Genomic DNA, 12,057 nt, shown 5'->3' on the forward strand with positions numbered 1-12,057 from the left:
TAACCTGCTTCTGCAAAGGTCACAGAAGGGTCTCCCACCTTTTCAATGAGCCAGCAACCACATGATCAGCTTGAAGCCTTTCATAAAGCCAGCCAGACACCTTAAAAGAAATGTTCTTTTCATAACTCTTTCCTGAAGCAGCTCACTTAAAATCATAAGCATGCTATATTTACAAGAGCTCCAGCAGCAGAGACAGAAGGCTTGTTTGAATTATGTTTCTTTCAAATCGAGAGAAAGCACTCCAAACAAGACCAGGGCCCATTACACTAAGTAACTAACTAAGACGTTGACCCTATTACTGATTATACACAGAAGAGGTGGTGGGGAACCTCTAGTCTGCAGGCCTAATTAGGCCCACCACAGATCCCAATTTGGCCCACAAGACAGTTTTCCCATAAACCACCCCCCACTTGCCCCATCCGTGACATCATCTGTGATGTCAGCTGTGGGCAGGTATAGACATGGCTAGAAAGGAAAAATCAGGAACTCCTGATTGTTCCTTAGCAAGCAGGGTTCCCCTTCAGTGCCAATCAGCTGATCAGCCCTGACAGAGAGCCTCCCTGGAATCTGCTGCACTAGAGCAAGGGTAGGCAACCTAAGGCACATGGGCCACAAGCAGCCCATGGGGGTCGTTTAACCGACCCCCAAGGAGTGGCGGAGCTTCATGTTCTGGCACTGGGGGGCGGAGAACAGGCGGGGGCGGGGTTGGCATGCGTCCTGGGGGCGGGGTTGGCATGCGTCCTGGGGACATGGCGTGCCACCTGCGGGGGACATGGCACCCAGCACGGGCAGGGGACACCCCACAGGGATCCAGTGCGCTCCCCACACACTCCTCTTCCTCCACCAGTGCCCCAGAGCCACCCGCTTGGTGAGTCCCGTGCACTGCGCTAAACCGGCGTGGCGCAACACCGGGACTCACTCCCGTGATGCCAAAAATTGTGTCTGTGCATGCTCAGAGACCAAAAATCGCATCTGGGCAGAAATTGTGTCTGCGCAGGCGCAGGCGCCGGAAATCGCGGCTGCACATGCTCTCACACACACATGATCCGTCCCAAGAAGGGATCTGCACTGGAGTGAACTGGCCCAGACAAGGTAAACCTTGCCGACCCCTGCACTAGAACTCACTAGTGCAGTCAAAGGGGATGGAGGAAGTGGTTTGGGTTCAAAGCACTAGATGATTTTTCTGCAGAAGAAAAAACATGCTGTTTTTAAATGGAGCATTTTTTCTCTCCAGAGCAAATCTCTTAGAAGATGTATTCCTAGTGCCAATCAGATGGCTGGCACTGAAATCACATCTTCAAATATGATTGTGGTAACCACCACTTAGCTGATCATTGGTTATAGCATTTTCCTTTGAACTTTAACAAGTGTCAGTCACCTGATGTCATTATGTTGTCAGGTGATTGACAGCTGGGTGGACCTGTTCACCTATCAATTGTGACCTGCAAGGGGTGGAGGATTTTGGAATGTGACCCACTGGATGGATACAATTCCCCAACTTTGATCTAGTGATTTAAGACAGCTAAACAAGGTGAAAAGAAAGATAGAAATATTTCAGCATAACTTCCTGGTGAATGTTTGCCCAGAAGCAAACTGTAATACAGTAGTGCCCCGCAAGACGAATGCCTCGCAAGACAAAAAACTCGCTAGACGAAAGGTTTTTTCGTCCGCGATTTGCCTTGCAAGACGAATTCCCCTATGGGCTTGCTTCGCAAGACGAAAGCCCATAGGGAAATCTCCGGGCAAGTCTCCGCCAGCAGCGGCAGAGCTGCCGCTGCTGGCAGAGAGATCCGCGAAGCCTGGGCGCGCTGCGCGCAGGCTTCGGCATGCCGGCAAGTCTCCGCCAGCAGCGGCAGAGCTGCCGCTGCTGGCAGAGAGATCCGCGAAGCCTGGGCGCGCTGCGCTCAGGCTTCGGGATGCCGGCAAGTCTCCGCCAGCAGCGGCAGAGCTGCCGCTGCTGGCAGAGAGATCCGCGAAGCCTGGGCGCGCTGCGCACAGGCTTCGGGATGCCGGCAAGTCTCCGCCAGCAGCGGCAGAGCTGCCGCTGCTGGCAGAGAGATCCGCGAAGCCTGGGCGCGCTGCGCGCAGGCTTCGGCATGCCGGCAAGTCTCCGCCAGCAGCGGCAGAGCTGCCGCTGCTGGCAGAGAGATCCGCGAAGCCTGGGCGCGCTGCGCTCAGGCTTCGGGATGCCGGCAAGTCTCCGCCAGCAGCGGCAGAGCTGCCGCTGCTGGCAGAGAGATCCGCGAAGCCTGGGCGCGCTGCGCACAGGCTTCGGGATGCCGGCAAGTCTCCGCCAGCAGCGGCAGAGCTGCCGCTGCTGGCAGAGAGATCCGCGAAGCCTGGGCGCGCTGCGCACAGGCTTCGGGATGCCGGCAAGTCTCCGCCAGCAGCGGCAGAGCTGCCGCTGCTGGCAGAGAGATCCGCGAAGCCTGGGCGCGCTGCGCGCAGGCTTCGGCATGCCGGCAAGTCTCCGCCAGCAGCGGCAGAGCTGCCGCTGCTGGCAGAGAGATCCGCGAAGCCTGGGCGCGCTGCGCTCAGGCTTCGGGATGCCGGCAAGTCTCCGCCAGCAGCGGCAGAGCTGCCGCTGCTGGCAGAGAGATCCGCGAAGCCTGGGCGCGCTGCGCACAGGCTTCGGGATGCCGGCAAGTCTCCGCCAGCAGCGGCAGAGCTGCCGCTGCTGGCAGAGAGATCCGCGAAGCCTGGGCGCGCTGCGCACAGGCTTCGGGATGCCGGCAAGTCTCCGCCAGCAGCGGCAGAGCTGCCGCTGCTGGCAGAGAGATCCGCGAAGCCTGGGCGCGCTGCGCACAGGCTTCGGGATGCCGGCAAGTCTCCGCCAGCAGCGGCAGAGCTGCCGCTGCTGGCAGAGAGATCCGCTGGGAAGGAATCCCTTGGACCCCCGCCGGACTTCAAAAGAGCTTCGGGAAGTCCAGCGGGGGGCCAAGGGATTCCCTCCCAGCCGCCCGCATTTAAAAGCGCTCGGGGGAACACCTGCCCCCGCCGCCCCACTTCGGAAAGCTGTTCCGAAGTGGGGCGGGCAGGCGGGGACACCCGGCCCCGCCGCCCCACTTCGGAAAGCTGTTCCGAAGTGGGGCGGGCAGGCGGGGACACCCGGCCCCGCCGCCCCACTTCGGAAAGCTGTTCCGAAGTGGGGCGGGCAGGCGGGGACACCCGCCCCCGCCGCCCCACTTCGGAAAGCTGTTCCGAAGTGGGGCGGGCGGGCGGGGACACCCGCCCCCGCCGCCCCACTTCGGAAAGCTGTTCCGAAGTGGGGCGGGCGGGCGGGGACACCCGGCCCCGCCGCCCCACTTCGGAAAGCTGTTCCGAAGTGGGGCGGGCAGGCGGGGACACCCGGCCCCGCCGCCCCACTTCGGAAAGCTGTTCCGAAGTGGGGCGGGCGGGCGGGGACACCCGCCCCCGCCGCCCCACTTCGGAAAGCTGTTCCGAAGTGGGGCGGGCGGGCGGGGACACCCGGCCCCGCCGCCCCACTTCGGAAAGCTGTTCCGAAGTGGGGCGGGCAGGCGGGGACACCCGGCCCCGCCGCCCCACTTCGGAAAGCTGTTCCGAAGTGGGGCGGGCGGGCGGGGACACCCGCCCCCGCCGCCCCACTTCGGAAAGCTGTTCCGAAGTGGGGCGGGCGGGCGGGGACACCCGGCCCCGCCGCCCCACTTCGGAAAGCTGTTCCGAAGTGGGGCGGGCGGGCGGGGACACCCGGCCCCGCCGCCCCACTTCGGAAAGCTGTTCCGAAGTGGGGCGGGCGGGCGGGGACACCCGCCCCCGCCGCCCCACTTCGGAAAGCTGTTCCGAAGTGGGGCGGGGGGCGGGGACACCCGGCCCCGCCGCCCCACTTCGGAAAGCTGTTCCGAAGTGGGGCGGGCAGGCGGGGACACCCGGCCCCGCCGCCCCACTTCGGAAAGCTGTTCCGAAGTGGGGCGGGCAGGCGGGGACACCCGGCCCCGCCGCCCCACTTCGGAAAGCTGTTCCGAAGTGGGGCGGGCAGGCGGGGACACCCGGCCCCGCCGCCCCACTTCGGAAAGCTGTTCCGAAGTGGGGCGGGCAGGCGGGGACACCCGGCCCCGCCGCCCCACTTCGGAAAGCTGTTCCGAAGTGGGGCGGGCAGGCGGGGACACCCGGCCCCGCCGCCCCACTTCGGAAAGCTGTTCCGAAGTGGGGCGGGCAGGCGGGGACACCCGGCCCCGCCGCCCCACTTCGGAAAGCTGTTCCGAAGTGGGGCGGGGGGCGGGAACACCTTCTGAAGGCGGGCAGGGGGCGAAAGTCTTTGTCCCCCCTGCCTGCCTTCCCAGGGGCTTTTAAATCGCCCCGGACAGCGGAGAAGTCCTCCGCTGTCCGGAGCGATTTTAAAATGCCGCTCGCCTGTCCCCCCCCCCCCCAGCCTTCAGAAGAGGTCCGGGGACAGACTGTCCCCGGACCTGGTCTGAAGGTGGTTTCCCTAGGAACGCATTAATTGATTTTCAATGCATTCCTATGGGAAACCGTGCATCGCAAGACGAAAAAACCGCAAGACGAAGAGAATTGCGGAACGAATTAATTTCGTCTTGCGAGGCACCACTGTATAATCCCAACAGTGAACCATTTACCACTAAGAAATACAGGGTACACTTCAAAGTTTGCAAGCATCTACCAAATCATGTACAGTGGTGACTCGCAAGACGAAAAGAATTCGTTCCGCAAGTCTTTTCGTCTTGCGATGTTTTTCGTCTTGCGAAGCACAGTCTGTCGCAACTGCGCCTCTTCAAGCGGCTTTTTAAAAAAAGCGCAAGACGTTTTCATCTTGCGAAGCAAGCCCATAGGGAAATTTGTCTAGCGAAGCAACGCAAAACCGAAAAACCCTTTCGTCTAGCGAGTTTTTCGTCTTGCGAGGCATTCATCTTGCGGGGCACCACTGTACAGCTATATGAACCTATCTGTACACCAAGTTCATATTTAGAGGTCCTTCAGAGGGTGCCTCCAAAGCAGGTGATTGCTGGAAAGAGTAATTCTTGGTTGTGGCACCGTGCCATGGATTAGTCTCCAGAAACTTACTTTGATGGATTTCTACCACCTAAAGACAACCTCTATTTGTCCAGGATGTCTAAGGAGATAGATAGATATAGATATAGATATAGATAGAATACTTTCCTTACATGCAACTCAAGGTGACTTACAAACACAGTGTAAACAATCAAACCAGTTCAAACAAGCCATCAATAAAAACCTAAAAGCACATCAATACAAATATTACATATCCAGCTCCACTAAAAGAATTCGTAAGTACTTAAAACTCTTCAAATTAAGGGCCAAATGTCTGGGGAAAAATAGGTAAGGATGGCACTAGGCAATCCACCCTGAGGAGAACAAGTGGGGAACCACCACTCAAAAAGCCCACTCTCATGCTACCATGATGGAAATGCTTTATTGCTGAATTTCTGTGGTTCTTAATTATACTGTGTTTATCTTTGTGATTACTCGCTTTGAAATTATTGAAGAGCAGGATAGCAGGCTATTGATTCAATAAATACAAGCAAATTAGCTTACAGTGCCCAACAATAACCCAAAGTATTGGGCTTGGGCACCAATTTCATTTTTAGTGTCAGCACCAGTTGGAAACTTCTTAGTGCTTACTAAGACAGAGCAGACAACCACCTATTCAGTTGCCATCTTATGCATGCCTGTCCAAAACTACTATTGGTGGAACTTCTAGTTGTCACTCTGCCACCCTCAAATTACACACTATTTAACACTGTATTTAACACTGCAAGTTAAAGACAGCATTTTATCATAATTTGCTTATTCTGCACCATGTTGCTTATCTTTCACATTTTATTTTGAAGAGGTACACAAGATTCTGAAATATTTGGAGAGAAGTATGATGCTATGATCAGATATATGGAAGAAAAGGTAGCAGTACCGGTCCCCCTGAACATTTGAGAATTTACCACTACCCATGTGCTTTGAAATGTCACCTCCACAACCATTAGAGAAATTATGTTAGAACTAAAATCCTCATGAATATGAATCAGATTCCTTGTATAATTGATTCAACATGGACTGTACTTATAAACAACTTTCAGATTGGCATAAAGTGGGATGCAACTTCCCTAAGTATAAGCACATCATTGTGGTAAAAATAGTCAAATACAGGATAAAAGGCAACCTTACAGTTTCAGATTAACAAGAAGATTGGATGGCCATCTGTCAGAGATTTGTTAGTTGTGATTCCGGCTTTGCAGGGAGTTGGACTAGATGCCCTTTGGGTTCCTTCAAACTTGAAAATTCTATGATGATCCATCACAGGGTGGTCCAACGTTTCATACCAAGAGGGCTACAAGAGTAATTTTGACATGGAAATGTGTGTTGCATTCCCAAAGGTGGGTAAGCAAGGCACCAGGCTTTGAGAAGGAGGCACGAGGATCAGGCAGGGTCTTAGATCCTTCCCATCTCCTTTCCAAAGCTGAGAAAGCACTAGATCTTGGGAAGGAGAACTCTAGGATCCTGTCAGAGCCTTGCACCTTCTTCCCAAAGCCCAGTGCCTCCTTACCTGGATTTGGGAAGGTAGTGATGCATCAGATCACATTGCATTTTACCATAAAGATGTAGTGTTCATGGATTATGAGGATTAGCAATCCTTACCAAAAGCGATAGAAAATCTAAAATAATGGTCATGTTTGGATGATAATTTCTTTGCTTAGTAAACAGAGACATGAAAGATATTTTGGTTACACACTACAACCCTTTGTGCGAGTCAGCAAATAAACCAGGAAGCCTTCCATTAACTATAGTTCCCATTTTGTCTGAACCAGGAAACTAACAGTTTTGGAATAAGCTAGGATATTAAAACATGGATTTAAATTGGCTTTATATTCTGGCTTATGTGCACAGCCAAAAGCATCATTTCATATCTCAGCTTATTAAGTCAAGATTGTCTGAATGCAGCCAATACCAGTAATAGTAGAAGCATAATTTTTTTTAGAAAATATGAACATCCTTTTCAACATGAAGCAATCTTAATGAAGAAAACCACAGAGAGTTTAGATTGCCAAGAAGAATAATCAAGAGCTAACTAAAGGTTTTGTTTTTTGGGGGGGAAACAAGATACAGCTCTCTTCATATTTATTAGAAAATGGAAGCCTGCCAGAGAATCAGCAGGGCCATTGGACATCCAAGGTCTGCAATTTCTCATTTTGAACAATGGAGACGTTGCAAGAAACAAAGCTACAAAATTCATTACATCTTGAAACAAAGTATCTCTAAGATTCTTTTCAACTGCCAAATCTGAAAAAAATGTCACACAGCCACATAGACAAGATTTTCATTCATTCTTAACTTCTAGGAATTCAAACAAAATATTAGGTAACATTCATGAATTATTGACACCAATACGTGACCCTTGAAATCTGCTTCTAAACCAAATGATTAGAAAATAGTTAAGGTAATATAGATTTTCCTTTTTAGTAAGATTTTCAATCCTAGAAATGCTAGAGTCTGACCTGAACTTCAGGCAAGGGGACAAACAGACTATTAACAATAAAGTGGGTAAACACGTGGATAAACATAGAGTAAAAGTGTAGGTCACAAATATTTAAAATGCTTAACATATGTTAATATGAATTATCTAATTAGTACACTAGCTTTCAAAGCAAACCTTTTAACAAGGAATGTTCCCCCCCAGAACAACCACTAGCTGTAAAATAGTTTAAGTGATCGGTTTTTACAATGAAGGTGGCAGCACTGCATTCACTAGGATTCACACCAAACCTTGATCATGATCTGCCCTTTAAGTCCAAAGGATACCAAAGAATTGCAGAATGCTACAGCATTAGAATGAGCAAAGTCATCGATTAAGTTTACAGTATTATTCTATGCCTGCTTACTCAGAAATTGCACTTTCTTTAATTTGGTTTATTCACTAGCAAGAGTTTAGGGTTGCAGTATTAGGATATTGAGCTAAGTCTATCACTGATGTCATGCATTATAGTTGTTCAGAACCACATTACAGTCACACCACTCAGAAGGGCAACATAATAATTTAGCTACTAGCACCACAACCACCTACTTTACAAATTCAAACTTGAGAACAGTGGTTTTGGAAATAATCATGGCTATTTTACTATGTGTTATGGTTACAGCATAATCTAAAGATTATTAACCTCTTGCAGGGGTTCACAACCCATGCATTCCTAGAGGGATTTTGTGCTGAGCCCACAAAATAGTGAAGGGTATACATCAAATAACCATTTTTACACAGCAATGGCTATAGTTATAGAAGAAGGAAACCTTGACAGTGTTCTTATGTAGCAGTCAAATAGCCATCTCAAGAAGTATAAATCACAAACGTAGGCAGAAAAATTTAAGCACCCAGCAGGGATCAGACACATACTATCCTGGATTCATTTTAACAGGCCATTTCAACCTGCCCACTCATTTCCTCCTAAAGCAGTCTTTAAGCAGCCTTCACTTCTTCCCATCCAGGGCACCAATGAGGAGCTGTCATTTCGCACTCCAGAGACAGGCATAATTCAGGCACAGAAGCAGCAAGGACATCTAGAAACACTGCAGGGATAAAACAGGTTTGAAAACCATGTTCTCAATGCATCACTGTTCAGAAACACAACCAACCTGTACATTACACAGTAAGACAACTCATTCAGAACACCATCTGTCATTTTGTACCATTCTAATAAATATTGAAAGTAGCTGCATGGTTTTACTACTGGAGCGACCAGCCTACAGTCAACCACTCAATTTCTTCTAGGCAAGAAGTTTGCAAGAGCATCACTTGCACTGCACACATCCCACAGGTATGTCAGGCAAAGCTGGGTTTATCTCTCAGGCTAAGTAGGGCATCTTGATAACACCCAGTAGTAAACAGAAAATGGAAGCAGCTTTACTTCCTCAAAAACAGATGTCTATATGGAAATACACACAAGAACCTATAATACCAAACATACCTTGAAATAACTACTTCCATGTGTGACTACCTGAAACTGATTTTGGACTCGTTTACCTGATGACTGTGCTACCAAATGGCAACTTCTCTGAATCTGTGCCCAATCACATGTAAAACACCATAAGAATTTTCTACCTATTGACACAATGCTTTTCAATTATATGCTCAAGATGAGTCATCAGTTGCCAGTTGACAGCACAACAGCCCCCAGGTATTCACCTCAGAAGTGTTTGGGACCAGCTTGTGACAAGCTTGTGCATGATGCTTAACAGATCACTTGCATGAGGATGCTTCACACTGCCCCTACAACAGCAGAAGCTCTGAGAAGTCCCATCAAGGCTGCAGAACTCACAACAGTTGTACAGGCAACACCCACATACACCCAAGGGCTGCTCGCATAAATCTACTCTGAATATAACGCAAAAGCAGACCCTGATGCTCCCAAGGAAACTGGAGGTTACTGTGAAACACCCCCAAACGATAAGGATTCGTGGCACACACGTACACAAACATGTAACCTGCCTCTAATCAAACGTATGACTACTCATACCAGTTCGCTAATCGTGGTAGCCTTCAGTGACATTTCATGGTGACCCTGGCCATGCCCTCTGTGCACAAAAGGCTCCACATTCAGCATGAAGGAAACCAGGTCACACGCAATTCCAGACCATTGTGTACACTGGAGTCTAAGCAAGCTTCTGCCCCAACCCATCTGTTAAGTTTCCAGATGCACCGCAAGGATGCCCACATACATGTGCGCATGCATACGTTCACGGTAACAGTTTTAACCCCTCATCTGGACCTGCAATGCTGTCGGACATTAGGTGCCTGCACATTCAGTGCAGGTCAATCCATCTCTCTCTCTCTGTCTCTCGGGCCACCCCACGCCTGGCTGACACGGCGCTGCCCCCCCGACGACCCCCATGTGCTCGGGAGCACAAGCCCCGCTTTTGTGCGAGCGAGTGCGCGGGCGGGCGGCAACTCCACGCGAACCCGTCCGCCGTAGAGCCCGAAAGGAAGCCGTCCGCCACCACAACATTTCCAAGGTGCCACAAGGCTCCTTTTGTTGTTGCTGATGCAATAGACTTAGCACCCCTCCCCCTCCCCCCCCCCCACTCTGGGAACTGTTACCTGGTCTCGAGACTCCAAATGTGTTGTGCTTGTGGGGGGGGAGGGGGCGAGAAAGGAGGGGGAGGACGGTGGGGGGGTGAGCAAGGAAAGTGGAGAAGCAGGTAGAGACCACCACCATTACACGCGCGCGCGCACGCACACACACGGGCGCCCATCATGGAAGAGGCGGGGAGAAAGGCTCCCCCTCTTGCAGGTCCTCGAGGGGAGGGCGAGCGAGGAGGTCGCGATCCACTCGGATTGGAGAAGGGCTCTTAACCCGTATTTTGTTTTTCGGGGGGGTGGGGGCAGAATCTCCTCACCGACTCTGGCTCCTCCGGCCTGACAAGAAGCGTGGAAGGAGGCCCGGGGCCTGGTGTGGCGCCGCCATGAGCAGCCCAGCCCCAGCGCGCCCTCCCGCTCGCTCGCTCGCTCCCCGGCCCCGCGCACGAGCCTCTGCCGTTTCCCTGCCTCCCTCCCCTCCCCCCCCCCCCGTCTCTTTCTCTCCTCAGACTCACCCTCGGGTTCCGGCCGGTGCCGGGCGCGCCCCTCAGCCGCTTCCTCCATGGAGCCGCGCGACTACCTCGCCGTCGCCTTAAGGGCCCGGCCCCGCCGCCATGGCCGCCTGAGGAGAAGCGAGGAAAGGGGAGGTCTGGCGCGCCGCAGCCCCGGCTCTCGGCTCCGCTCGGCCCTCCCTCAGCGCGGCCGCCGCCGCCGCCAGAAAGGGAGGGGGGGCAGCTGAGGGGCGCTGAGTAGCGCTGAGCTCAAGCCCCGGATCTGAGGGTGGCAGGAAAACGCGGAGGCAGGAGCCAGGAGCGGGAAGGAAAAGCCGGGAGACGGGCTCGGTTTTATGCGCCGCTCCTTCTGGGAACCGAAGGAAAACCCGGAGCGCGGAGCTAAGGGAAGGGGTGGCAACCCTCCGGAAGGAAAAGTTCCTGCGCGAGGAAGAGGAAGGGAAGCGGGGATAATCCGCAACTCCAGAAGGCTCCAAAGCGAGTTTCTAGCGGGCTGCGCGGGCCCCTTAATTTCAAATGATCCAGTTTTGCAACAACAACAAAAAAAACCAGTTCAAGGCAAGGACGCTCAGAGTTTGCCCCTGCTGAGTGCAAGGCTGGTTACTCTCGAGTAAGCGCGCATCGGCTGTGCAGCCTTACGTGACGAGGCGGACTGGATCAAGGAGGGCTGCCCGCGACCCTCCAGGTGTTGCTGGACTACAAATCCCCTCTGCTGCAGAAGGCATGGCCGGTGGTCAGAGATTACAGACGTTGTAGTGTGGTGGCGGCAGTGGTAAGGGTTGCCATATCTCAACAAGTGACGTCTGCAAAGTTGTTGAGCTTTTTAAGGAAGACCCCATAATTTTTCCCATCACACTGCCATGCATCCAGGTTTTCCCTGACATTTCCCTGACACCATTTTTACACCTGAAAACCAGGAGTTGGTAGAGCCTGAGACTCTTAATCTCAGAGTCTTGAGTTCATGACCCCTGTTGGGCAAAAGATGCCTGCACTGCAAGCTAGATGGTCCTTTCCAACTCTACAATTCTATGATTCTAACACCAGGAGAACCAGAGGCTCCCCACCCCTGAACAAGATGAAGGAGAATCCTCACTCGTAGCCCAAAAGCCCACTTGCTATAGAGAATAAGACCCAATGAAGATAGTAGGAGTGACTTAGGACTTCACTGCATCTCTGGTGAATATGTTGCTCAATGAATTGGGAGCACCTTTTTAGCTGATTAAAAGCTTTTTCAGCCCATCTAATCAATTAATCAGCCCAGTGTTGCAACTATCCTAATAAAAATACAGCATACTCTAATTATTATCCTGACTGTGAAACAAGAAAAAGATAATTCTTTGGGATTAACCCAAGGACAGCTGTTGACCTTGAGTATATGGTGAAGGCCTGAATAACTCTGAACTTGGAAGCTAGTTTTCCACAGGCAGGGGCTTTTGAAGTGAGAGGACACAACGTTCTTCAGCTGCAGTCCACAGCTCAGTTACTCTTTAC

At 52.1% G+C, this 12,057-nt stretch overlaps 1 protein-coding gene across 4 annotated transcripts in view; it reads right to left on the minus strand.

The window, feature by feature from the left end:
* Positions 1-10,941, minus strand: part of ZNF609 (zinc finger protein 609) — a 110,553-nt gene extending 99,612 nt beyond the window's left edge. The window contains exon 1 of one of the 4 annotated variants that reach the window (XM_083475572.1): positions 10,570-10,941. The gene's annotated coding sequence lies outside the window, so the exon portion shown is untranslated. Of the gene's footprint in view, positions 1-10,374; positions 10,545-10,569 lie in introns of those variants that run through there. The other 3 variants (XM_083475569.1, XM_083475573.1, XM_083475570.1) reach the window with 3 other exon arrangements.
* Positions 10,942-12,057: the final 1,116 nt, after the last annotated feature.

This window comes from Podarcis liolepis, assembly GCF_965112155.1.
Source record: "Podarcis liolepis genome assembly, chromosome: 14".
Classification (NCBI taxonomy): Eukaryota; Metazoa; Chordata; class Lepidosauria; order Squamata; family Lacertidae; genus Podarcis; species Podarcis liolepis.